At 48.4% G+C, this 24,083-nt stretch overlaps 1 protein-coding gene across 5 annotated transcripts in view; it reads left to right on the top strand.

Annotated features, from left to right (window-relative positions):
* CXXC5 (CXXC finger protein 5) overlaps positions 1–24,083 on the top strand; it is a 98,491-nt gene that overhangs the window by 15,153 nt on the left and 59,255 nt on the right. The window contains exon 1 of one of the 5 annotated variants that reach the window (XM_059733434.1): positions 20,507–20,657. The exons of the other annotated variants lie outside the window; for them this stretch is intronic. The gene's annotated coding sequence lies outside the window, so the exon portion shown is untranslated. Of the gene's footprint in view, positions 1–20,506; positions 20,658–24,083 lie in introns of those variants that run through there. 5 annotated transcript variants of the gene reach the window in all.

Raw genomic sequence — 24,083 nt, 5'->3', positions numbered from 1 at the left:
CCTAGGAAGTTGGTTCCAGATCCTAGCCACCCTAACAGTGAAACAGTGCCTCCTAATCTCTAACCTGAACCTATTCTCCAGCAGCTTCTGGCCATTGTTCCTCGTCACCCCAGGTGGTGCTGGGAGGAATAGGATCCTTCCTATTTTCTGCTGATCTCCCCTAACGAGTTTGTAGGCAGCCACCAAATCCCCCCTCAGCCTCTGTTTTCTGAGGCTGGACAGGTTCAGGTCCCTCAGCCTCTCCTCATAGGGCCTGCTCTGTTGCCCTCCAACCAAGCGGGTGGCCGTCCTCTGAACCCTCTCAAGGCAGGCCACATCCTTCTTAGGAGGCTCAGGAGGCTTGTCAGTGAGGCCCTAAGGGACCATGACCACAGGGAGAGGGGAGTTCAAGAAGAGCGGTTGCTCCTCAAGGGAGCGATCCTCAATGCACAAACTAAGTCTATTCCATCTCAGAGGAAAGGCAGCAAGAGGGCACAGCAGCCCCCCTGGCTCTCCAGGGACCTAGTAGACCTCCTGAGGCTAAAAAGAAAGGCCTACAAAGGATGGAGGATGGGAGTCACCTCCAAGGAGGCTTATTCTGCACTGGTCCGGTCCTGTAGGGAGCAGACCAGGAAAGCCAAGGCTGCATCTGAACTCCAGCTAGCTTTGAGCATCAAGGACAATAAAAAGTCCTTTTTCAGATATGTGGGGAGCCGGAGGAAAAGCAGGGGCAACATTGGGCCCCTGCTGAACCAGATGGGGCAACTGACAACTGATGCCCAGGAAAAAGCCAACCTATTAAATAGGTACTTTGCATCAGTCTTTCATCAGCCCCACGGGACGCCCATGCCCGCTACAGGGCTGGGAAGTCCGAGTGAGGGTGATCCCCTGCCCTCCATTAATGCTGACTTTGTGAAGGAACATCTTGAGAAGCTGGATACCTTCAAGTCAGCCGGCCCTGACAATCTTCACCCCAGGGTACTCAAGGAGCTGGCGAGCATCATAGCCCAGCCTCTAGCACGGATCTTTGAAAACTCTTGGCGCTCTGGTGTAGTGCTCGAAGACTGGAAGAAGGCCAATGTGGTGCCTATCTTCAAGAAAGGGAGGAAAGTGGATCCGGCTAACTATAGGCCCATCAGCCTGACTTCTATCCCGGGGAAGATCTTAGAAAAGTTTATTAAAGAGGCCATCCTTAATGGACTGGCCGACGTCAACATCTTAAGGGATAGCCAGCACGGGTTTGTTGCGGGTAGGTCTTGCTTGACCAGTCTCATTTCCTTCTACGACCAGGTGACCTATCACCTGGACAAGGGAGAAGAGATTGATGTCATATATCTTGACTTCAAAAAAGCCTTCAATCTGGTGTCCCATGATCGTCTCTTGGAGAAACTGGCCAATTGTCGCCTTGGGTCCCCCACGATCCACTGGCTGGAAAATTGGCTCCGGGGTCGGACCCAGAGGGTAGTAATTGATGGAAGTCACTCATCGTGGTGTCCTGTGACCAGTGGGGTCCCCCAAGGCTCTGTCCTTGGACCCATACTGTTCAACATCTTCATTAATGATGTGGACACTGGAGTCAGAAGCGGACTGGCCAAGTTCGCTGATGACACCAAACTTTGGGGCAAAGCATCCACACCAGAAGACAGGCGGGTGATCCAGGCTGACCTGGACAGGCTCAGCAAGTGGGCAGACAAGAATCTGATGGTGTTCAACGCCGATAAATGCAATGCTTTTTCCTTGGGGAAAAAAAACCCGCAGCATCCTTATAGGCTCGGCTGTGCTATGTTGGCTAGCACTATGGAAGAAAGAGACTTGGGGGTCATCATTGACCACAAGATGAACATGAGCCTGCAATGCGATGCTGCGGCTAGTAAAGTGACCAAAACGCTGGCTTGCATCCATAGATGCTTCTCAAGCAAATCCCGGGACGTCATTCTCCCTTTGTACTCGGCCTTAGTGAGGCCGCAGCTGGAGTCCTGCGTCCAGTTTTGGGCTCCATAATTCAAAAAGGATGTGGAGAAGCTTGAGAGAGTCCAGAGAAGAGCCACGCGCATGATCAGAGGTCAGGGAAGCAGACCCTACGATGACAGGCTGAGAGCCCTGGGGGTCTTTAGCCTGGAAAAGCGCAGGCTCAGGGGTGATCTGATGGCCACCTACAAGTTTATCAGGGGTGACCACCAGTATCTGGGGGAACATTTGTTCACCAGAGCGCCCCAAGGGATGACGAGGTCGAATGGTCACAAACTACTTCAAGATTGCTTCAGGCTGGACATAAGGAAGAATTTCTTTACTGTCCGAGCCCCCAAGGTCTGGAACAGCCTGCCACCGGAGGTGGTTCAAGCGCCTTCATTGAACACCTTCAAGAGCAAACTGGATGCTTATCTTGCTGGGATCCTATGACCCCAGCTGACTTCCTGCCCTTTGGGCATGGGGCTGGACTCGATGATCTTCCGAGGTCCCTTCCAGCCCTAATGTCTATGAAATCTATGAAGTGCGGCGCCCAGAACTGAATGCAGCACTCCAATTGAGGCCGGACCAATGTCGCGTAGAGGGGGAGTATCACCTCTCTGGACTGGCTTGAGATGCATCTTTGGATGCACGACAAGGTGCAGTTGGCTTTGCTGGCTGTGGTCTGGCATTAATGGCTCATGTTCATCTTGGAGTCAGTAATGAAGTTCTGTACAGATTTTGGGCATATATGCAAGGGAGAAAGCTTCTACTACCAGCACCTTGCATCCTCACTTCCACGGTGCATAAGCTTCCACAAGTGAATGCCATTGTAAGTGCCAGTCTCTGAAGCTGGGCAGGCACAAAGGGAAGTGAAAGCTGCTTCCTCTCCCTGTTTCCTGGATCAGCAATGGCACCATGTCTGCTTCAGACAGGGCTCTGTGCTCGGATAACACCCTCGAGCCCTGCCTCTATCTTTGGGGGTCAGAGAGCTGCTTCTCTGGGGAGCTGAGAACTTGCATGTGTTCAGAAAGAGAGTTTTACATGCGACCTTTATCCTGGCAAATGAACACCTTCCAGCGAATCCCTCTGCATACCTGCACATGGCTTGGGTGGGAATTGTCAGTGCCTCATGGCATGGTGATTGCAGGACAAAGGGGAGACTTTACTGTCAACTGTCATGTAGCATTCAGCTGAGATCTTGGCCCCATTGTGTTGGTCATAGAACTAGCATGTAGCCAGAAACAGTCTTTGCCCCAAAGAGCATCTGATCTGATGGGGAATAGTCAGTAGAGGCACTGAGATAAGTGATTTGCTTGGTGTCATACAGGGAGTCTGGAGGGCCAGGAACTGATCCTAGATCTCAGGCCAATCCTGTTCCATCTGTTAGGCACCTAAGTGGATTAGGTGCCTGCATGCAATTTTATTTCATCCTGTCTGAGTCCTGGAAAAACAGTTAATAAAAAAGGGGAGTGTGTCCTCCTCCTCACTGCTTTCTTATACACTTATTCTTAGGGCTAAGATGACGGTATGTTATTAAAGTAGATGTAGTAATGGTTTTCCTGGCACTTGAGCAAGCTGGAAGGCGATCACTCTCTAGCTGCCTAATGGGTGGAATAATATCTGGCCCCCTTGTCTAGTGTCCTTCCTGTAGGACCACACTTCCTGTCTTGATTAGGTGAAATGACCCATAGATCATTGTTCAGCCCCAAGCAGCTTGGGAGACTGACTGCTCGTGAACTTTTGTCCCGAGATTCTAGAGGGGGGAGTTCTCTTCTTACGGGCTTCAGTTTTTCCTGTCTTCTTTCCATTTTTCCTTCCATTGCTCTGGGTTCTGTAGGCTTCCTCCCCCGCCCACAACCAGTAGATCTCTTCCTCCCTTCCCTCCTGCTCAGCTGTTCTGCCTTTCATTGCTCCAGTATGAACTGCAGAATCAAGTTGTCTACTTCCAGGTGAGCCTCTGGCCTCCTGGAAAATTATTGCCTGCCATGTCTCTGTGTCCTCAGCAGACAACCCTCTTGCTGCACTGTACTTGCTCCGGGTGCTTGACAAAGCGAATACAAAAAATTGGCCCTAACACTGATCATTGTGAGGCTCCAATACTCACCTCCCTCCTTCCCAAACTATTAACGCTCACAAGAGCCCTCTGCCTTTGATTTCCAAGCCAGCCCTTTATCCACTCAAGTAGCTCACCCTCTATGCCATACTTACTGACCTTGTAGATTAGTCTTTTGTGTGGCGCTGTATCAAAAAGCTTTTCTGATGTCCACGGCTTCCATCATCAGTGTGCTTTGTTGCCACTTTGAAAAATTCATTCAGATTTGTTAGACATACTCACCCCTTTATGAAACTGCTAATTAAATTATCACTTGTCTATGGAGTTCTCCTTTGTGCTGACCAGGGAAAAGATCTGGGCATTTTGCAGAGTGGGGGAGAAGAAGAATATCATGGAAAGAGCAGCAGAAAAAGACAGTTGGGAGAATGAGTTGTTAGAGGAAAACTGTAGAAGGCAGAAGAAAAGCTGGATTCTGCTGTTTGAGTAGGCCCGGGTTAGATCTCTGTCAAGAACCCCTTGGGCTGGCTGGGTTGCCGGTTGCATGGAGGAGGCTGCTGTCATGCAAAGGTGACAGATGATGCCAGGCTTGAAGAACTGGAGATGAAAGGAAAGGCCAGGTTAGTTCTCACTTAAAAAGAGAGCACTTGTCAGTCAGTCCTGCTGTGGGAGGAGTTTGTGGCAAAGGTCTTATTGACATCTGAGGGCACAGGATTAGAGATGGCTTCAGTTTGGGAAGAGATCAATACAGTTGGTGTGGGATCAGCTCCCCCGTTAGTTATTCCTGCGTAAATGTGCCAGAACTTCACTGGTTTGAATTTGGTACTTTTGGGTTTACACTGATGTAGCTGCACTCAGGATTGGGACTGTCATCTCTAAAATTGGGAGACTAGCAATAGACAGGGTTCATGGGCAAGGCAGCTTTCCTATGAGTGCTAGTAACCAGGACAGTCAAGGAGTTTCCCAAGTCATCAGCCACGGTAGGTGCAGGGTGCTGCTGGCACTATGTGTGGAGGCACTGATTGAGGACTTTGCCCATTGGTTCTGGAGGAGGAAGGGTCCTGAGGTGTCTAATGAAGGGACAGGATGGTGGGAAGTAAAAGGAAGGAGGGAAGGCCCACGTGGGCATCCAGTTGGGTGGATGGGATTTTCCTGATCCACAAGTGGCAAAGCTGTTCACCTCGTGCAAGAGCCCTGCATAGGTGGCCTTGTGCAAAGGCCCTGCATGCATGTGTTGACAATGAGGGGCTGAGAGAGCCACTCATGGTATTGGCAAACGGAGTTCTCCCTCGGTTTGGGTGGGCAAGGCCAGTGCATTTGGTACCAGCCTGTCGAGCCTGGCTCCCATCTCTGTGTTCTTCTATGGGAATCTTGTCTAGAGATATCCACCGACCCCTGAGGCTGAGGCATGGCGCTGCCCTCCTGCCCACACCACCACCTGGCCTGCTGCAGCAGGGAGATGAACTCTGGGGACGTGCCCTGGGTGTTGCTAGGGGATCTGTCTCCCATAAAAGGCAAGTAAATTCTGGGGCATAAACAGGCAACACAAGTCCCTTCAAAATGTGACCCTTTAATTCTCTGTCTCAGTGCTTGACACCTCCCAGCGCTAATCTCACCACCTCTGCCCTGTTGTCCTGAGAGACGATGTGAGGGGGGAGCTGACCAGCTGGGCTTGTCTGTGTGGAGGATGCCCCCTGGATTCACCTCATTTGCAGGATCCACATGGAAACAGAGCCAGCTGGGCCGGCTTATTCTCCTCGGAGAACGCCCTCCGGCTGCCCCAGCGCTAATGGCCTCCTCTGCACTGAGCCCCACGGCGGGGGAGAGAGGGGGCATCGGAGTCTGTCAAACGAGCTGTTCTCAGAGCAGCCGACGAGGCTATTTAAAGCAGGGGGGAAAAGAATACTCCCAGCTGGCTGGGTTTTTAAAAGGCTGGTGTGCCAGTTCCAGGCGCCAGCGGCACTGACGGCACATCCACCCCCCCATTTATACAGGGCTCCATGCGACCAGTCAATAAAGCAGAGCACTCCACAAACCGCACGCTCCTCTCTCATTACCAGCCCAGCCCCTTTGGCCACACAGCCATGGGTCAGCCTCTAAGGGGAAATCCGCAGCGGTATAGAATATCTCCATCTCAGCCTTGGTGCTGGGGTCTGTTTTATTCCTCAGAAGGATTTTGGGGGGAGGCTGGGAAAAGCTGGCCTGCCTGGGAGCGGGGGCAGTAGGTGGCAGCGGGTGAGGGAGTCAGGAGGACCAGTTGCTAGGACCTAGGCTGCTTTGCAGCTACCATTTTGTTTGGCTCCGGAGCACTGCAGCAGTGAGGTGCGTGGCTTTAGCACCTTAATGAATAAGGACAGCTTGCAAATTCCAGCCTGGCGTGCCGGCCAGTGGGTTTGTCCAAGCGCGTGCTGTCTCGCCCAGTAATTCTGCTCCAATCCTTGCAGGGCTGCTGACAAAACAATTTAGATTGCACAGTAAAAAAAAAAAATCATTACATCAGAGTGCAACAGGCCAGCAGGCTCCAAGGTGTACTGTGGCCAGCAGAACGCCGAGGGCTTGATGGTGGCTTTAGGGCACAGCCCATGGGAGCATGCAGACATTCTGCCTGCTCCCAGCAGTTCCCAGAGGGTCTGTGCATCCAGTCAGGCTCAGCAGCATGTTCAGGGATGTGGCTGCTGTCATGCTTTTAGACAGGGGGCATTTGCATTAGGGGGCAACAAGACCGAGGCAGTGCCTTTGTGTCTGGTCATGGGGATGGTGCTGGGAACTGGATCCTTGTGAAGCTACATTGTGAAGCATTGAGGTATGGAATTGGCTTGCCTGAGAGGAAGGTCTCAAAATGGAGGGACTGAGCTGGCAGGTATATGCACGCTAGTCAGACTCTCCCTTTCCTCTTGAAGAGTTGGGCATGATTCCCAAACGGGAGGAGTGGTGTTCAGACGAACAAATAGGAATTGGTCAGCCATCTGTGCTTTGCAGATATCCCCGTGAAGCCTCACAGCAGCTCCATTTGACAGGGAAGATTTGTTGCTTTACCAATTGGGAAACTGAGGCACAGAGGGTAAGTTACACAGGGACACCATGGTCAGTCAGTAGCAGAGCTGGCAATGGACTGCAGGCATCCCCCGCATTCTGCTGTCCCTCACCAAGCATTGCTACCAATGCCAGGAGGTGTTAGCAGAGTGAACCAGCTGCATGCCAGTGAGAGAGCCTCCTCGTCCCTGGATACAGCATAGAAGATACCCAGGGCATAGTGCTTGGCATGGGAGGATAGAGACAAATGTCCATCTTGGACTTCCCCCCCACCAGTGATGCTGGCGGTGAAGAAGGATGTCTTGCCTTGAAAACAGTAGCTGGGACTCAGGAGATGGAGGTTTTATAACATATGGCTGCAGAGTCCCTGTGTGACCTAAGCAAGTCCCTTAGCCCTTAAGGGCCTCAGTTTTCCAGGGGTAAAAAGGGCCTGCTTCTCCTCTTGCTATTTAGATAGTAAGCTGGTTGGGGCAGAGATCCTCTCCTGAGTGTACAGCACCTGGCACAGTGGCACCATGGGCTCAGGTGGGACTTCTCTTAACAAATAATGATAGCAGAGGCATTGAATTTGACTTAGTGATGCATTTTATTAATACACGTTCATTTCCAGCCCAAGTACCAAGGCTGGGGAGAACTGACCTGTATTAATGAGCATCTTCTATTGTCAGGGTGTGTGAGTACCTGGCCAAGAAAGTCAGTGAGCTGTGCCTGTCCTTTAGCAGTGGCATGAAGAGCATGAGAGCTTTGGAAGTTAACAGAACTATCGCTTGGCTAAACATTGACTACAGGGAAGGCACTAACCACCTGCTTCATTTGCAGGGTGCAAGCCAGACCCCAAGGAGGGAGAGTTTCAAGGTGATAGAACTAGGATTAACAGGATGAAATGGAGCAAAGAGATATTCAGAATCAACACCAGTAACTTTTCATAAGGTCCCAGTCTCAGAGTGAGAAGAAACCTCCCAAGGAGTGTTATGGCGGCCTTGTTGCATTGGGCATTTCAGGTGGGATTGGCCAGCACGTTGGAGAATGTACCCTAGGGAACTACCCTTGTAGTTCATCACTTGTAGAACATCCACCGCGGGTTTGGGGAGATGCACTGTAAGAGCTAACAGGTCTGTGCCCATTGCCACGATCCAAATGAAGCAGCAGTAATGCAGCCTCACACTTATTTTCCCAAGTACCTTTTAAGAAGCGGATTATTTATTGTCCTCTTTGTTTAAATGTTGAAAGCTCATAAGCTAAAATGAATTGCGGAGATTAGAGGAGGGAAATGAATGTTGTACATTCTTTCTCCGCTGGCTTCAGATCCCCTCCTGTAACTCTGTTTCCCTTTTTGCGGTGCTTAGGTGTTGTTTCTTTAAATGAGAACCCTTAAAAAACCCCTCTACTCGTTAGCCGTCATGACAGGGAGGGAGAGTGTCACCTTGAAGACTGAAGCAGCAGCATGGAGACACCTTGGCGTCTTTGCATTGGTTTGATGTGTTCTGGGATTTATGTCTTTTCTCCCCAGTGAACTTTTCAGGCTTGATTCTGTAAGGTGCATAGCCTTTTCACCTCCCCTTGTCTCCAGTGGGAATTACAGCTTCTCAGAACCTCTCAGGAGATGCTCAGCTCCAGGCAGGATGAGGCCTTTTATTTGTGAAGGCGTTGGGGGATTAGTGAAAGGATTAGTAAATATGACCTGAGGTAAAGATTAAGACAAAACAGCCAAGTTTTTTCATGCTGATGTACCATGAAGATTAAAATGGGGTGAATTCACATGGCTGGCAGTTTGTTGTTGTGTTGTGGGTTATGTGATAGGGAGGGGGAAGAGGTATGGAGGGGCATTGGCACATAGCCTGTCAGGATCAGAAATAAAGGAGGGCATGACATGAATTCTGGGCTCCCAAGTGCCTGTGTGTTGGGCCCTTCCTCCTGCTATCTCTTGCTTCCAGTGGGGTGCAGCTGGATGCACTGCCTGGGGTACCTCAGTACATCTGGGGAGGCTGGGGCAGCTCCAGGCTGCCCTTGCTGTTCTGCGTGCACTGCAGCGATAGCAGAGGAAGGTAACCAGATCAGGCCTGAATCTCAGAAGTCCGGATGAGAAAAAGGCTGCAGCTGTTATTGCTGCTCTCAGCCAGTTCCAACTTGCAGAAAGGGGAAGATGCAGGTCATGAGTGTTTCCAGAAGCAACACCTTTGTCTGTGATCCTAGCCATGCAGGGTCTGTGCCCAGATGAGAAACGATCAGTGCTGAGGTAGCAGGTGGGTTTCTGTGGAGGCAGCATGGACCCATTTTACAGAGAAGTGCTGCATTACTGGGAGCACTGTCTTTTCGATAAGGCCTAAAGTTAAGGCTTCACGTGCTTAGATTGAACTGTTAAAAGAGTCCATGGCTTTGAGCAAAGAGGCGTCCTGGCCCAACTCCAAGCTGAGGAATTCCATTGAGCTTCCTAAAGTTCCCTTGTGGCTTCAGTAGGATTTAGGATTGTATGCTGCTTTTTTTTTTAAACCTATTACTGTTAGATGTGAAACAGTGGCCATGCTCTAACCCAGAGGTGGCGGCATCTTCAATGGTGGTGGAGAACTAAGTGATTTCTAAATATCACTTTTGTACCATGTAGAAATGTGTCTAATAAACTGAGGTTCAGCATATCTTCTGAGATCCTCCCAGCACCTCTGGAGAGGCAAAGTCAACAGCCCTAAAGCCTGTGTCATGGCTCAGTCTTGTGCCACTGGACTTTAATGGAAAGTGTCCCGTTGTCTTCTCTGAACGTACGTAGTAGACTCTTGTAGTTTTCACCTCCCATGGACACCATCAACACAAAATCTAGTCACTTTTAGAATAGGCCTAGATGGCCTAGGGGACCTCCTGCCAGATCTTGTGGTCCCGTTTTTCTGTTTCAAAAGATATTATTTTTCTCTTCCCTCTGCCCGTGAGAAACAGACTCACTGAAGCAACAAAGGAAGGCTGAGGCTATGGCTGTGCTGTGGGAAGAGCGGGGCTGGCCGTTCTCAAAATGTTTTCAAGTACCAAGCAAACAGGCTGTGGATTTTTAAAATGGAAGCAGTTCAGCTGTCGTCTCTTCACCTGCACCAGCACTGAATGTCTTAGTAATTGTGACTAGTCTAATCCTGCAAATAACTGACACTCAGCTGAAAGTCCAGAGCCTTGGCAGCTAATCTGAAAGGACGTTTAACTCAACAGAGAATGCTGGAAAACACTTAGAGTAAATGTGAGCGTTTGGTAATGCAGTAGCAAATAAGTCCTGTCTTTGAGCCTTTCTTCTTGCGGGGGGTGGACTCCATAATCTGCACTATGCGGTCTTTTCCATTTTGAGCTTCTCTGATCCTGCATCCCACTAACCAACCCAAGATTCCCCATGGAGTAAAGATCTTTAAGGATTAGCTGGGGACCTGGAATTTCAGCTGCATGTTGAATATTCATCAGATAAAGCCTCTTCTCCTCTCTGGCTGGATCCCTGTCTTAGGCTTAATCTGGTACCTGCTGGAAAGCTTGTGCTTGCACGTGTGACTCCGTGATGAGCTGGACAATCCCTTTATGTGGTGCACACTGAGGCAGAATGAACAAGTTGGCTTTGGTACATCACCAGGGTGAAGATATTGTCACTCCTGCTCACTGTTGAAAAGTTATAAACATCTAGACTCCAGATGCTAAAGGAAGTGGCCTTGACAAGTGACAGTAGGAGGGAGTCCAAGAAATGTCCACTAGGAAAATTCATCCTTGCCCTGGAGTCATTGCCTGATGCACTGTTGTGGCATCAGTGTGAGGCACTGGGGTCAGAGCTTCCTGTCAGTCAAGCCCACACTGGATTCACTCTGTCAGCTCCCGCAGAGTTACCCCCGGCCCCAACAAGGTCACGTGCTGGGGCCATTACGGAAGCATTATGCCAGTCTTTTTATCTGGGGAAGCAGTAAGGTGGGATTAAAAGAAAAGCTAAAAGGGTCACCCTGCTAGTCCAGATGGTCTTTTCCTGATCCGACAGTTCTTTAGGCCTGATGCTTCCCTTCTTCTGGTGTAAATCAGGAGTAAATCCATTCATGGAGGTACCCAAGGTAAGGGAAATTGAAACAAGACCTTGTGAGTGTTACAGTGCAGTAAGCTATAATTGTGTAACAGGGTCATTGAGCTGTCTGAAAACTCCCAGTAGTTACAGCGGGAGGGGTATCGTCAGAAGGCCAAATCATGAGCAGATGTAAATTTGTATGGCCAGTTTACATCAGTGAAGGATTCAGAACACTAAGGTGCAGGAGTCAGAGGGGGTGAGAAGATGAGGAGACGTGGGAGGGGGTGCCAGTATGTACAGCTGGTCAGCAGCTCACTGGGATGTCGGCACTGTGGAAGAAATGGAGTTGAAACCGCACGTTAAAAGGCACACAGCGTCTGCGGAGAGGACAGGCTGTTCCAGCTGGCTAGGCCATGATTCTCTTCCTACTTGCTATAGCGCCACTGACTTCATTAGAGTCACTCCTGATTTACACCACTGCAAGTTAGAGGAGATCAAAGCCAATTGGAGCTGCGGGTGCTCTGTATCTTTCTAAATCAGGCCCCTACATTTTTTTGTAACATAAATCTCCCCAACACGTTGCTAATGAGCGTGGGGTTTGTACACCTTCCTGCAGTTTGTAAAGCCTAAGCACAACAGCATTGTGCTTGTGCATGAAATACAATCCCAACACTGCTTAGCCCAGACTTGTCTGACCATTGCACTCAGCATCCGATATAGGAAGTTTGCAAGGGACTTTTTAGAACAGAGGCCATGCTTCATTTGGGATTAGCCCTCTCTTGGCTAAAGCGTGTGGAACAGGAATGAAAGGCAGTGGCTTTAGGGACTCTCCTACTGGCTTTTATTATATCTGGTGTTTTTCTTGCTTGGAGGGGGCGGGGGGGGGGGGGCAACAGATGGTCTCACTGTACAAAATTGGAGATGGTTGGAAATTAACTCTTGAGTGGTTTTGCCCTGTTGGTTAAGTTAAAGGTAATGGTGAGCAGGGAAAGAGAGGATTTGAGGGAGATGGGCATGGAAGTGAGTGTGGTTGTATACCCGTGTCAGACTTGGGAGAACAGCTTGGTGCTAGCAGCGGTTTGTACCCCAGACAAGGTGATGAAACCTATCTTCTCTTTGGAATAAAATGTTTTCAGTATTTCAGAAACTGCATGTCTGTGGTCCCAAGGAGATGTACCTGTGACAAAATGATCCTTATGCCAGCTCACTACGGGTAACCCACCTATCCCTTCCCTCTCATCCTTCTGCTGGGTGTGTGTATTCCCTGTTGATGTCTCCTGCTTGGGGCCTGATTCTCTCAAGCACTAACTGCCCACTGAAGCTAACAGTAGGAAATATTATGTCCCAGTATTAAGTCTTGGCTTCGTTCCTGGCCTGTAAACTTGTTGGGACAGTGACCGTCTTCTAAAGTGTTAGTGCTGTGCTCTGATAATAAAATGTACCCTCCTTTCTGAAAGGGGAGTATCACATTATGTGGAAAGGTGGCTGCAGACCCAAACTTAGTTGATCTGGGATCGGGAAGTTCCCAATGGCTAGATGGGGAGATGCATAGAGCTTAAAGAGACTAGAAGGATATTGTGACCAGCAGGGCTGAACGGTTCCTTTCTCTGTTGGGTTGCTAGTTCAAGTCTAGCCTAGATCAGTAGATTGAAAGATTTTGTCATTTGAAATATATGAAATGAGGTGAGCTTGTTGGATAGACAATCCTATCCCCAAAGCCACCATTCTCGGTGGCCTTAGAAAGCTCCTTTGGTTGTCAGTCTCAGCTGAGAGACTAACGGCTGAAAAAGCCACAGACCTGGAGCTGTATCTGGAGTTGATCCTGCCAAATCGAGATTGATGGAAGCTTATAGGTGAGCTGTTCCTGCTCTTTCAGGAGCCTGAGGAGGCCACTTTGTGGGCCTATCAGTGTGGTACCCTGCATGGGTTTTAGTCTTGTGAAATAATTGTGTAATCCATTTCCATAATTCCATCCTTTTGCATGATGCATTAGAGACATTTTCCAAAGGCAGTCTGGCTCCAGGCAGCTTCCAGGTCCATGAGGACATACCAAGAGTATCCTAGCAGTCCCACGCAGAAGGGAGGAGGATGCAAATCAGTGTCAATGAAACGAGTTACTTTGTGGAGTAAAAAAGATTACTTGACATGAAGAGTGGGCAGAATGCAGGGAAAAGGTGAGGAGTCAAAGATAAAAATTATGTGTAATAGAGGGAGAGGGAGCAATGCATAGAAGAGGAGTAGTTTGAGCTTTCTGTGGAGGGCAGGAGCAGTGAAAGGACTTGAGGAAGGGAAAGGTGTCTATCAGCCACGTGAGAGGAGGGTTAATTTAGGTGAGTGCTGGAGGAGTGGAGGAGAGAAACTGGTATGAGCCTTTCCTAACAGAGATGGAAAAGATAGGGTGGATCTGAGCAATGTTCTACTTGGGGAAGGGTCTATATGGGAGGGGGGGAAGGAAACAGGAGTCACAGAGCTCCAAACCTGGGAGCTGGAGTACTGGGGTTGAGGTTGTCAGTGAAGAAGGGGGGTTTTGACAGGATGTAGGCGGGTAGAAAAATAGACCAGGTTGTGCTGATTTATATGCAGTGGCCAAGAGGCCATGAGGAAAGACAGGGAAAGCTGGGGGCTTCAACTGGGGGTGCAAAGGTAGATGTTATTATGAGTCATCAGGACAGAGGCATTACAGGAATGACAGGATTGGTGGAATTTACTTGGGGGGCCAGATGCAGAGAGGAAAAACAGGAGGCCACGGTCTAGGGAAGTGGAACACTGAGGAGAAGGGGAGGCTACGGGAGGTGGGTCTAGTGGAGGTTGTGCTGGAAGAGCATTGCCAAGGTGAGTTGACAGTGACACCCTGGGATGTCTTAGCTGATGGCTGGATACTATTCTGACAAGTCCTTACATTGTGAAGGTTGGGTTTTGACATCATGTTCATGTGCATGTTCCAGATTATCTGATAATCAGAAAACATTAGCTTTCACGTTGGACACATTGAGCCTACAGAGTTCTCCTTTCTCACTGAAACCTACCATCACTACATCACCATAGTGCAGAGACAGTTGCCATGCCCCAAAAGCATGTGTGCCCACATGCGTGTCAGGGGGCGGAGGTAGCTGAAACGGTGAGTTGCAAAATCCTATAAAAGGTATTCTCTGGTGGGAGAAAGCCATTTTCTTGCCCACTTGTGAAACAGGCTGACAGTCACTTCACACCTACCCTCTACCCAAGGAGACATAATGCTGACTGGCAGCTAAATGCCAGCATGCCAATCTGCCAACACACTGGTGAGGAGACCAGTGGTATTGGCTTCTCTCTGACTCTGCTTGCAAACCCAGAAGCCTGACAGGGAAATGTACATTCAGAACACTGAAAAAAATCAAAGATGTTGGCTGGAACAACATAGAATGACTTTGCTGCTGGAGCTGAAGGCTCATGATGCATCCAGTTAGTTGCTTATACAAATCAATGCCTGATCCGTGAGCTTTACCCTGTAGCTGCATGTGCAAGCCACTTGCAGAAGGATTTTTGCGCACACATTTCAGTCCATAGCCTGCAATTTCAATGGGGTGCATGGGGGCATGCTTGTAGAGCAAAGTCAACTGAATCTGTCCTTTGCAGGGCTATTTGAAAATTTCTTGTCTTGCTTTCTCTGCTGTGGAGGTGGGTAATAGATCAAAAAATGTCTGAGTGATGGATGAATGCACTCACTTGCGGAGTGAGTGCAGAAGCTAGAAATCCCTGCATTCTCATCGCTGACACTGGCCAACTATGTGGCCTTGGGCATGTCACCTCACCTCCATACTTCAGTCTTCCCCATCAGTAAAGTGGGACTAATAATCCTGACCCGTGTCCCCTTTGTGGAGATAGTTGATGGCTGTACAGCACTTTGAAATCAAGTGGAACTGCATGTTAGGTGCCGTGAACATTGTTTACCACTGATTTGAGAGGAAATCACTCCTTTGGGTAATGTCTGGCTTTGATTCTTTTTGCCCTGATGGAGTCATTTGCAGCAGTGCAAATCTGTAAAAGCAGATAGAAAGAAGCAGTCCTTGCCCAAAGGGCTTACAGTCTAAGGGTGTGGAGACACATAAGGAGACACAGAGGGAAACAGAGGCTGGCCCAAGATCATGCACAAGGTGAGAACCAGGAATAGAACGTAGGTGTCGCAAATCCCAGTCCCACGCTCTGAACACTGGTGCTTTGCACTGATGTAAAAATTCACACAGTGCAGTGCTGCCCAGCAGTTTGCCTACATTCTCCCACTGGACATGTAATAGACATGACTAGGAGCCTCCCTTTCAGCATCAATCCAAGCACTAATGCAAGATCACCAGGACCAGCCATTTCCTTGTGCACCCAAGCTCAGCAAGGAGAGCTGCCTGCCCCCTGCTGTGGGTTAGCCCTGCTCTGTTGGCCTTAATGCTGTAGCTGAAGCAGTTTGCATGCATCATCAGCCTGGTGACCAGAGGGGATGGGGAATGCAGAGGGCTCTTTCACCTCCACTATGAATGCTGGGTATGAAAGGCCTGGCGAGGGGCTGACAAGAACTAATGACCCTGCAGTCCTTGCCGGTTTCTAGGAACCGATTCCATGAGGAGCTTCTCTTTCTAGCTGCAGTCTCCCACCTGGCTGCAGGGAAGGGCAGCTAGTGAGTGCACTAATTAGTGCTGCAGAGACTGGGAAAATCGTCCACAAATCTGGATGCTTAGGAGGCTGAATTCATACAGTGGGAGCATGGCCCAGGGGCTTAGTGAGCAGGGCTGGGAAATAGGCCCCGTGCATTCTACTCCCTTGTCACCAGCTTGATGTGTAAGGCATGTCATGTAACTTCTCTGTTCATCCATCTCCGTCAGGGTAAGACAGGGGCCGTAACAGTGATCTATGCCATACCTCACAGGAGGTTGTGAAGCTTGGGCAGTGCTTAAGAACCTCAAGTGGATGCACAAAGCATGCTGTTATAGACGTTAGAGGCGAGCGAAGATTTGTTGGATAAACTTCCCCTTCCAGTGAAGGCAGGATGCACTGGTCCTTCAGGGACATATCTGATTTGAAAGCCAGTGCTACAGCTTTCATACAACTGGACCATAGAATGAATTAAGGGTGCTTTTGTTTCTTTCTCATACATTAGCACATAGTGGTTATGTTTTGAAACTCTGTTGAGGGGTTTGGGAGGGTGTTGACTTATTCTGAACCATGTAAACTTGTCCCATCAGAGGAGATTTTCCACCCAGAGGGTTTTTCTCATAACTGTTTGACAGACGTTTCAGTTGAATAAGCATTGAAAAGAAATGGGTAGTTAAATAAAAATCCCATCCTTATTAAATCATCTTTTCCTTCCTTGGTATTGGAGATGTTTAAATTTACTAATTCTCTGGTCATCCATAGAAACTTCCAGTTAAACGAGCTGTGTTTTTATGGCAAATATCTTTTAAAAAGCATTCTGTTGGGCTTTCTGGGGAAAGGACGCAGACCCACTTTTTGCTTTGCAGGTCACCTTTAAACACTTAGATCCTGTACGTCAAGTCTGGCCCAGAGACCATCTGTCACCCTGTTCTCGTGACAGCCACTGGGATCAGAGCAGCTGAAACTGCCGACTGTTCTGGGTGGTAAATGCAAGAGGACAGGAGCTGTGTCTTTTCTGGAGACTGGAATGGTCTCATTCTCCCCACCCGTTCCATGTTAACTTTCCTTCCAGGCAAAGCTGAACTTTGTCTTCCTGGGTTAATTTTGGGGGTAGTGCTATGTGGGCCTTTGTTGTTTATCTTGATTTCATGATAAGGATGTGATCTCTCACTAGCTCCTGCTTCAGTAAGCCTCATTGCCAGTGTTTCTTAATAGCAGTTTTCATACAGTTAAGTTCAGGGCTGGCTACAGAGGCCAAAATGATATCTGGAGAGTAAAGGCCTTTGTTCATTGCAGTGTAGGGCAGGCTTTGTCCAATTTCAGCCATCGAATCTGTGGCATGTCACAGCCCTGCACCATTGGGATAAAGCTGCTTGCCCTGCTTGCTCATTGGGGTCTGCTGAGGTTGCCTTGGTTAGTGATGGCCATAGTTGTGAGCTTCATACTGAAACAAGAAATGATACATAAGTGAGCTCAAGACTATAAGCTGACCAAGCAAAAAGTAGAAACAGAAAAACAAGAGAAGGTTCAAACAATACGGTAATTCACCACCTTGGCAGGTGCAACTAAAGATAAATGTGACGGGCTACCCTAACCTTTTCATTAGGAACCAGATATGGACCCACCAAACTCACTTGTCACAATGACCATCAGATGATTATTTCACCCAGTGAGTTCCAACATGGGTCATATCTGAAAGGGTGACCTAGTAAGGGAAAGCTCCATGCCCCAGAGCCAAGCAGTAACCTTTGGGAGAGGTGGCATTACCTCTATTGTGTGCAGAGAAGACTTCCAAGATGGTTGTGCTGGACATCAACCCCTCCCCTTCGGGCCTTGGCTCAGACACTGTCTTTTTTATGCAGAGGAGTGCTCTGGACATTGAAAAATGGCTGAGCATGGATGAAAGTAGTAATTACTGGCCAAGATAGTGCCCCTGACAGCCAGCCCAGCCTCCGCACCTTCCAGCTGCTTATGCTTAGATAAAGCGTATCAGAGAATTTTCAAAAGCAGCTGGCAATTTTGGTTGCCTCAGCTTTTAGATATCCAACATGAGATGCCCTAAAGGGGACTGAATTTCAGCCCCCATGCTTTTCATGCCATGTCCTTTCTAAGGTCTATTAAGTTGTGTGAAAGAATAAGAAACATCCAGAATGACTAATCACTTCTGAAAATCTTGACCACTGTAATTGGGCTGGTGGATTAAAATGTACCTGGGCTGGGATTTTTCCAGCATGAAGTAAATGGCCTAAGTGAGGCAGTTTGCCTACTGATTTGATCAAGGTAGTGGAACATGAGACTCCTAGCTTCACTGCAGATTCGTTGTCTAACCTTGAGTTGTCTCATGTCATGGCTCCTTGCCTCAGTTTCCCAATTGGAAAACAGGAATAATAATAGCTGTCTCCCAGGAGTGCTGTGAGGTTGAACATGGCAACACACTTTGAGATGTTCCAGTGAAAGGTGCTATTAAATCCTGCACATTCTGGAGGGGAGGAGGGGTGTGTTTCAGAGGGATTTTTAATGTTTTTACTTTCATTTTACATCACATTCAAGGCTACAGATATGGTATGTTCACAGATCCTCAGATTATAAGGACAGAGGGACCATTGTGATCAATTTTCCTGCCCTCCTGCACAGTACAGGCCATGGGACCTCCCCGAATTAACTCCTGTTTCAACTAGCACCTGTTGTGAACCATGGCTGTTGTGCAGTTCAGTGGTCCATGCCCACCTGGGAACTGCCATGGTTTCAGTGTCTTTGGTATATCTGCATATGAAAAGCTATGAATTGAGCAGGGCCCATTCTCCTCCTTTAACATGGTTTTCATAGGCCTCTGGCTCACTAGCTCTCCCCCTTAGTTCTGCACCTGAGGCAGCTTTTTTTGGCAAATGTTCAACAATCCTCCTCTGCCCGCTCAGCTTAGTCTGACCCCTAGGGCACTGTGTGGTGTGGTGCTGGGCACAGCAGCTGGGATTTCTAAAAAGGGTCAAGTTCCCACTCCTGTTTTGAATCCCAGACTCCTTTTGGCCATCCCAGCCTCATTGGTTTTGGAAGGGATTGTAGATGCAGGCCACCTTCTTCTTCTGCTGGCACATAGCACCTATCCTAGGACACAGCTTCAGCCCACATGTCAGACCCCTACGTCCATTACCCAGTGTCATGGGATTATGTGAGAAAAGGTTAGGAGAGCTTTCATGAACTTGGCTGACTAAATCTAGATGCCTCAGTCTGTGCATGGGGCTGATTTTCAGAGGAGCTCAGTTCCATTGGCTTGAACTCCAGAGGAGATTCTGGGTACACAGCATTACTGGAAATCTGTCCCCTTACTTAGGTGGTTAAATATAAATGTTGGTGTCTAGGTTTTGCCACCCAGGGTGGGAGATACTGGCAGTGGTGGCTATGCACGTACCAGGCTTTGCCATTTGTTTTCATTGTGGGTTCCCTGAATGGCAGCCAGCAAGGATTAGCAACATCATTCATGGCTGTTGTTTCTGTCACTGCTACTGACATCTTCCCTCTGCTGGTTTCTTACATATATTTGTTGTATCTTGTCTTGCTGCAGATCACAAGCTTTTTGGGGCAGCAACTGTTTCTTGCTGGGAGTTGATATGGCCCCAGTCATCTTTCAGGGCTTGTGGGTGCTACCAGAACATAAACCAGGAATTATAAATCAGGATTATTGGTAGCATCTGAGAATGGCCCATCTATTCCAGCACTTATGTTATCCTGCATGTTCTGCCCTTACCTGTTCATGGGAATTCATCATATACAGGAAGGGAAGAATTTTTCTTTCCTGGGGACTTTAGTGCTGATCTCTGTGCCAGAGTCCAGTGTCAGTATTTAAATTATACTTCCCTACCCATCTTCCCCATCACCCCGTATACTTCCCTGGGGATTCAACAGTATTTTTCATTTCCAGTGCTAAATTTGCAATATAGTGCTGCCCCATGTTGGTGAACCCCAGAGGTGGCTGCATTTCAGTGATGCTTCTGCAGTCTCCCAGACTGAATGGAGTTGTGTCAGAGGGATGGATTCTCAGCTGGTATAAATCAGGGCAGGCCCACTGGCACAAGTGAAGCTTCACCGATTGCACCAGCTCAGGGTACAACTCACTCTGTTGTTGAATATTTTGCAACGTGAGTTCTTTGGTCAGTGGTGAAAATGCTGCAGCCTGCCTTGATTTCTGTCCTGCCTATGTGCAGGGCTAAGGGAAGGCATTCTCTCTCATCCCCCTGGTCCTGAGGCATCTGGGAGCTGGATCTCCAGGCAGGATCATGCTCACATTCAAGTCGTTGAAGTAATTTTAGCTACTTCTGACTTTGGTGGTTCAGGGTTGGGCCCTTGGAGGAGCAGGTGTGTGGAGCTGTCCTAGCTTGGCAGTGCCTCAAGTCACTTATTGAAGGCCTCCCTATTGCTCTGTCTTCTGTTCCTCTAGGACCCAATTATGGTAGCTCCTCTGCTGTATTTGTGTAGGGAAAGGACACAGGGAGTCATTTAGCCTCCTGAATGCCAACCCTGTGCCAATGGGAGGAGAACGTGTTTAGAAAGCTGCTTGAATAGAATGGGGGCTCAAGGGAAGGCAAGGGAGGCATGACAGAGCCCTTCAGGGTCAAAGCTTTTGCTTAGCGTGGATTACCTTCATGCCTTCACTCCCATAATCAGAAGCCTTTTGATCTGTTTCCCTTTCTGACCAGCTGCCTTTGCCAGTCATGGAGAGGAGAGGAGTCGGGGTATGACTGTCTACCAGGAGCTTTCCTCTCCCTAGTCCTCCAGAAGCAGGCTAGCATGCAGATGCGTACCTCAACAGCTGTCTGTCTTATGCAGGCTGTCTCCACACCACTGCATGCCCATCTGCAGCAGCTGCTACGTGCCTGAGCTCTGCTCTCCTTGGGCTGGAAGAGGGGCCTGTGTCAGAGATGGCGAGAGGGTGTCGGCAGACTTGGCTACAAGCTCCAGACTGTGATGGGGGAGCTTCAGTACCAGACCCATGGTTGCTTTTTCCTGTAGAAGCCAGGCAGCACAGTGAGTCACGCACACCCTCGCAGATCCATGGAAATGAGCATAGTTAATACATCAGTGGAGCCGCAGCCTCTGGGTCAATGTTAGAAGAAGGTTGATTAGAGTGGGTGCCGGGTCTTCAAGGGCAAGTGAATGTTGTGGAACAGACCGTGTTTCCTCTTCCCAGGGTGGGCTGGGGGTGGCTAGGAACACCGCTCTGCTGATTGGCTCCGACCTCTGTTTATCCACCAAATGGTTGTAGCACAAGCCTCTCCCATCTGCTGTGCTTCAGCCCTGATCCAGAGAGGTCATTTTTAGTTCATTAGGGAGTGGAGGGATCACAACAATTCATTTCACAGAGCCCACAGGTCCACTAGCCTGGACTGGGGAAGGGCTAGTTCTCTAGATAGACTGGCCCGGGCCCGTTTTCTAAGCCCAGGAGCCATGCGGTTTGGTATGCACCAGCCTTCATTGCTTCCTGTAGTGGATGAGGAGCAACATATACACTTTTGGTACCAATTACCTAGGCTGAGGGCTGTCATGGGCTTATCTGAGCTGCTCCTCTTGTACTCAAAGCAAAGAGGCTTCTACCAGCAGCCAGAAGAAAGTGGGCAGCACAGTTGGAACCAAAATTAAAGCCTGATTTTACATTCCTTTATACTGGTTTTAGCTCAGTGTTATTCCACTTTCGTAGAGTTTCTTGTCCTGAGATGGATCAGACAAAACAGATATGCTTTACCTGTGTTGCTCAGAGACACTCAAGGAATAAAGCCCAGAGAGCCTCTGAACTTGAATGTGCTTTTAACCCTTTTGCACTTTTTGTTTCCTGTGCTGCAGTATACACTGAACACACCCATGTGCCACATGAGTCCCTGCCTCAAAGGCAAAGGGGCCTTTGCATTAAAAGGATAAAAAGTTTTCTTTTGAGTTTAGGTGGGTTTTTTTTTTTGAAAATGTCAATATTACTGTTGAGAAACCATTTGCCAGGCCACAGCAAACTGGGATTTTAAAAACAATGAGCGTTGCATTCTTTTTATTTCCCATCTGTTCTTTGAACCGTTAGTGATCACATTTACCAGCTTTGCTCTGCAGGCAATGAGGGCTGCAGACTTTGTTATTAAATGAAATCTGTGATTTCCCTATAATCACATGATTCCAGGAGCAGGGGCTTTAAGAAAAACACCATGTGTTAGAAAACTGATCAAAGCATATCAAGAGCTGTCAAGGCTTATACAAAGGCTTGATTGTAATCCTGGACGTGGTATCGTAAGCCAGGGTGACAGTGGAGTTGCAACAACATGAATCAGTATTAAGCAAGATGAAAATAGGAGCCTTAGGGTGGTATAGTTAGGTGTGGGATTGCTCTCTGCTGCTGTAACAGCTGTGCTAGGGGTTGAGAAGGGAATCAGGCCAGGGTCCCTTCCCTGATTATTCTGTCAGGGTTGAGAAGGGGAGTGCCCTGTTCCTCCTGCAGCATCAGTCGTGTAAGCCATGGCCACCCCAGACCTGGGAAACCATGGAATCTATGCAGCATGTTGGAGATTTGGGTGTCATGGGTGATGACCCTAAACTTCCTTCTCAGTTCTCTGCCTGTGGCACCACATCTGCATCCCCGTTCTTGGGTGCAGTAGCCCCTGGGATCCCAGCCTGAAAGAAGCTGATGGAACAGGAAATGTAGCAACACGGAGTTCTGTGCGAGTCTTTGGCACTTGATCCCACCATATGTGCATTGGGGTCCAAACAGTGTCTATCTGCAGATGCTTCCTGTCTCCATTATAGGATCTTTGAATACACCTTTCTCTCAGAGCTCAGGCCCTGAACCGATGAACTGTTGACCCTAGTAACCATCCACATTGTGCAGTGTATACCAGTCAGGCTCCATCTGTTCTCAAGGTAGGTCCTGATCCTCCCATGAGTGTCCTACATCTGTGTAGTTCTTAATTCAGGATCAGGGTCTTGGAGAGAAACCCCCATCACCAGAGCTGATGTTTCCCTTGGTAACCCTAAGAGTTTCCATTACACCCTAGCCCCACTGCCCTGTATCAGTCATTTTCTTCCTCCCTGCAGGCTGTGCTGTTCTGTTTTATCAGCAATGCTGCTGTGTCGGAAAGGAAACCTCTTCCAACCATGTTCTGTCATAACCCTCTTTCTTAAGCAGCACCAGCATGGTGAATCATTTATGAGGCAAAAATGAAACCAATTAAGAACAAACTTTGAAACATCTTGTTGAAGGGCCTAGTGGCAGCAGTGGAATTAAAAGAGATGCTGACAAGTAATGTTGGTCCAAATTTTGACCTACCATAAGAATATATCTTGATTATAATCTGATAAGAAGCATAGCCTGGGTTCTAATTAAAAAATAATCAGGGGCTTCATTGCCAAAAGAAAATCTATATTATAAATGTAGGTGTTGCATTAAATGGAAAACTTAGGTCCTGCCCACTTAAAACCATTACAGTTCTTGGTATAAATAGAGGCATTAAGCTCCATTTTCTTAGCCAGCTTGTAGTATTAGTAATTACTTTCTGCTATCCTTAACTCCTTCTGCAACTACAGCTGTACAGAGTATTCTCCTATATATGCAGTCCAAAACTCATGAGCATTGTGTCTGTATGTTCCACACCAGAACTTGCTGCAATTCAGTGCTGGCTGTAGTATATGTGATTGGATGGAGTCCTATGAGATATCTCTGCTTATAATTGTCAAACAACTAATGTGGTGATGGAGCCATAATTTTTGTTGGATGCAAAAAAATGCCATGTGCATGCTTCCCATGCCGGTGTTTTGTGTGTGACCATGCCTCCTGTGACATTCCTTGTGTCTTCTGGGCTTCTGTATTATGGGACTATGAATCCACATGCAATTCTACAAACCAGTTACATGGGGTGGGGAGCTCATTCTTGCATTAAAGTGCACAGAATGCAGCTTCTCCATGAGAGTAGGGATGGGTGCACACAAGTGCATCTCCAACCTAAGAGCTATTTCAGTGTCTGCAGAACAGCTGTGCTTCTGGTTTGAGGGAGGTGGATGGGTGGGAGGATGTCTCTAGCACTCATCAGGACAGACCCCCGTGGCTGGTCCAACTGCTCAGACAAGGCACTGGGAACAGGATTTGCACAGTAGCATTTTGACAAGTGACTTGGCTTTGGAATATAGAGACTGATTCTCCTCTAGGACCAGTGAAAGTCCACTGGCTGAGATGGGACTACTGAAGGACTGAATGGGATCCATAGAACGTATAACTCTGCCCTCCTTCCCCATACCAGAGGGCATGCTGTACGCAGGAAAGCAGAACGGGAGGGCAAACATGGACAATTTTTCAGAATTGAAGACTGGATCAAATTCTCCTCGTAGTTATCGCTGCACATCCTGGTTGACATCAGCTGCCTTGTGTCTGTCTGTTCAACAAGAGACTTAAAATTCTTCAGCTAAACTTTTGCCCTCAGAAAG

The sequence above is a fragment of the Alligator mississippiensis genome, chromosome 9, assembly GCF_030867095.1.
Source record: "Alligator mississippiensis isolate rAllMis1 chromosome 9, rAllMis1, whole genome shotgun sequence".
In the NCBI taxonomy this organism is placed as follows: domain Eukaryota; kingdom Metazoa; phylum Chordata; order Crocodylia; family Alligatoridae; genus Alligator; species Alligator mississippiensis.
Note: the sequence above shows the minus strand (reverse complement) of the source record. Positions and strands in the feature narration are given on the sequence as shown.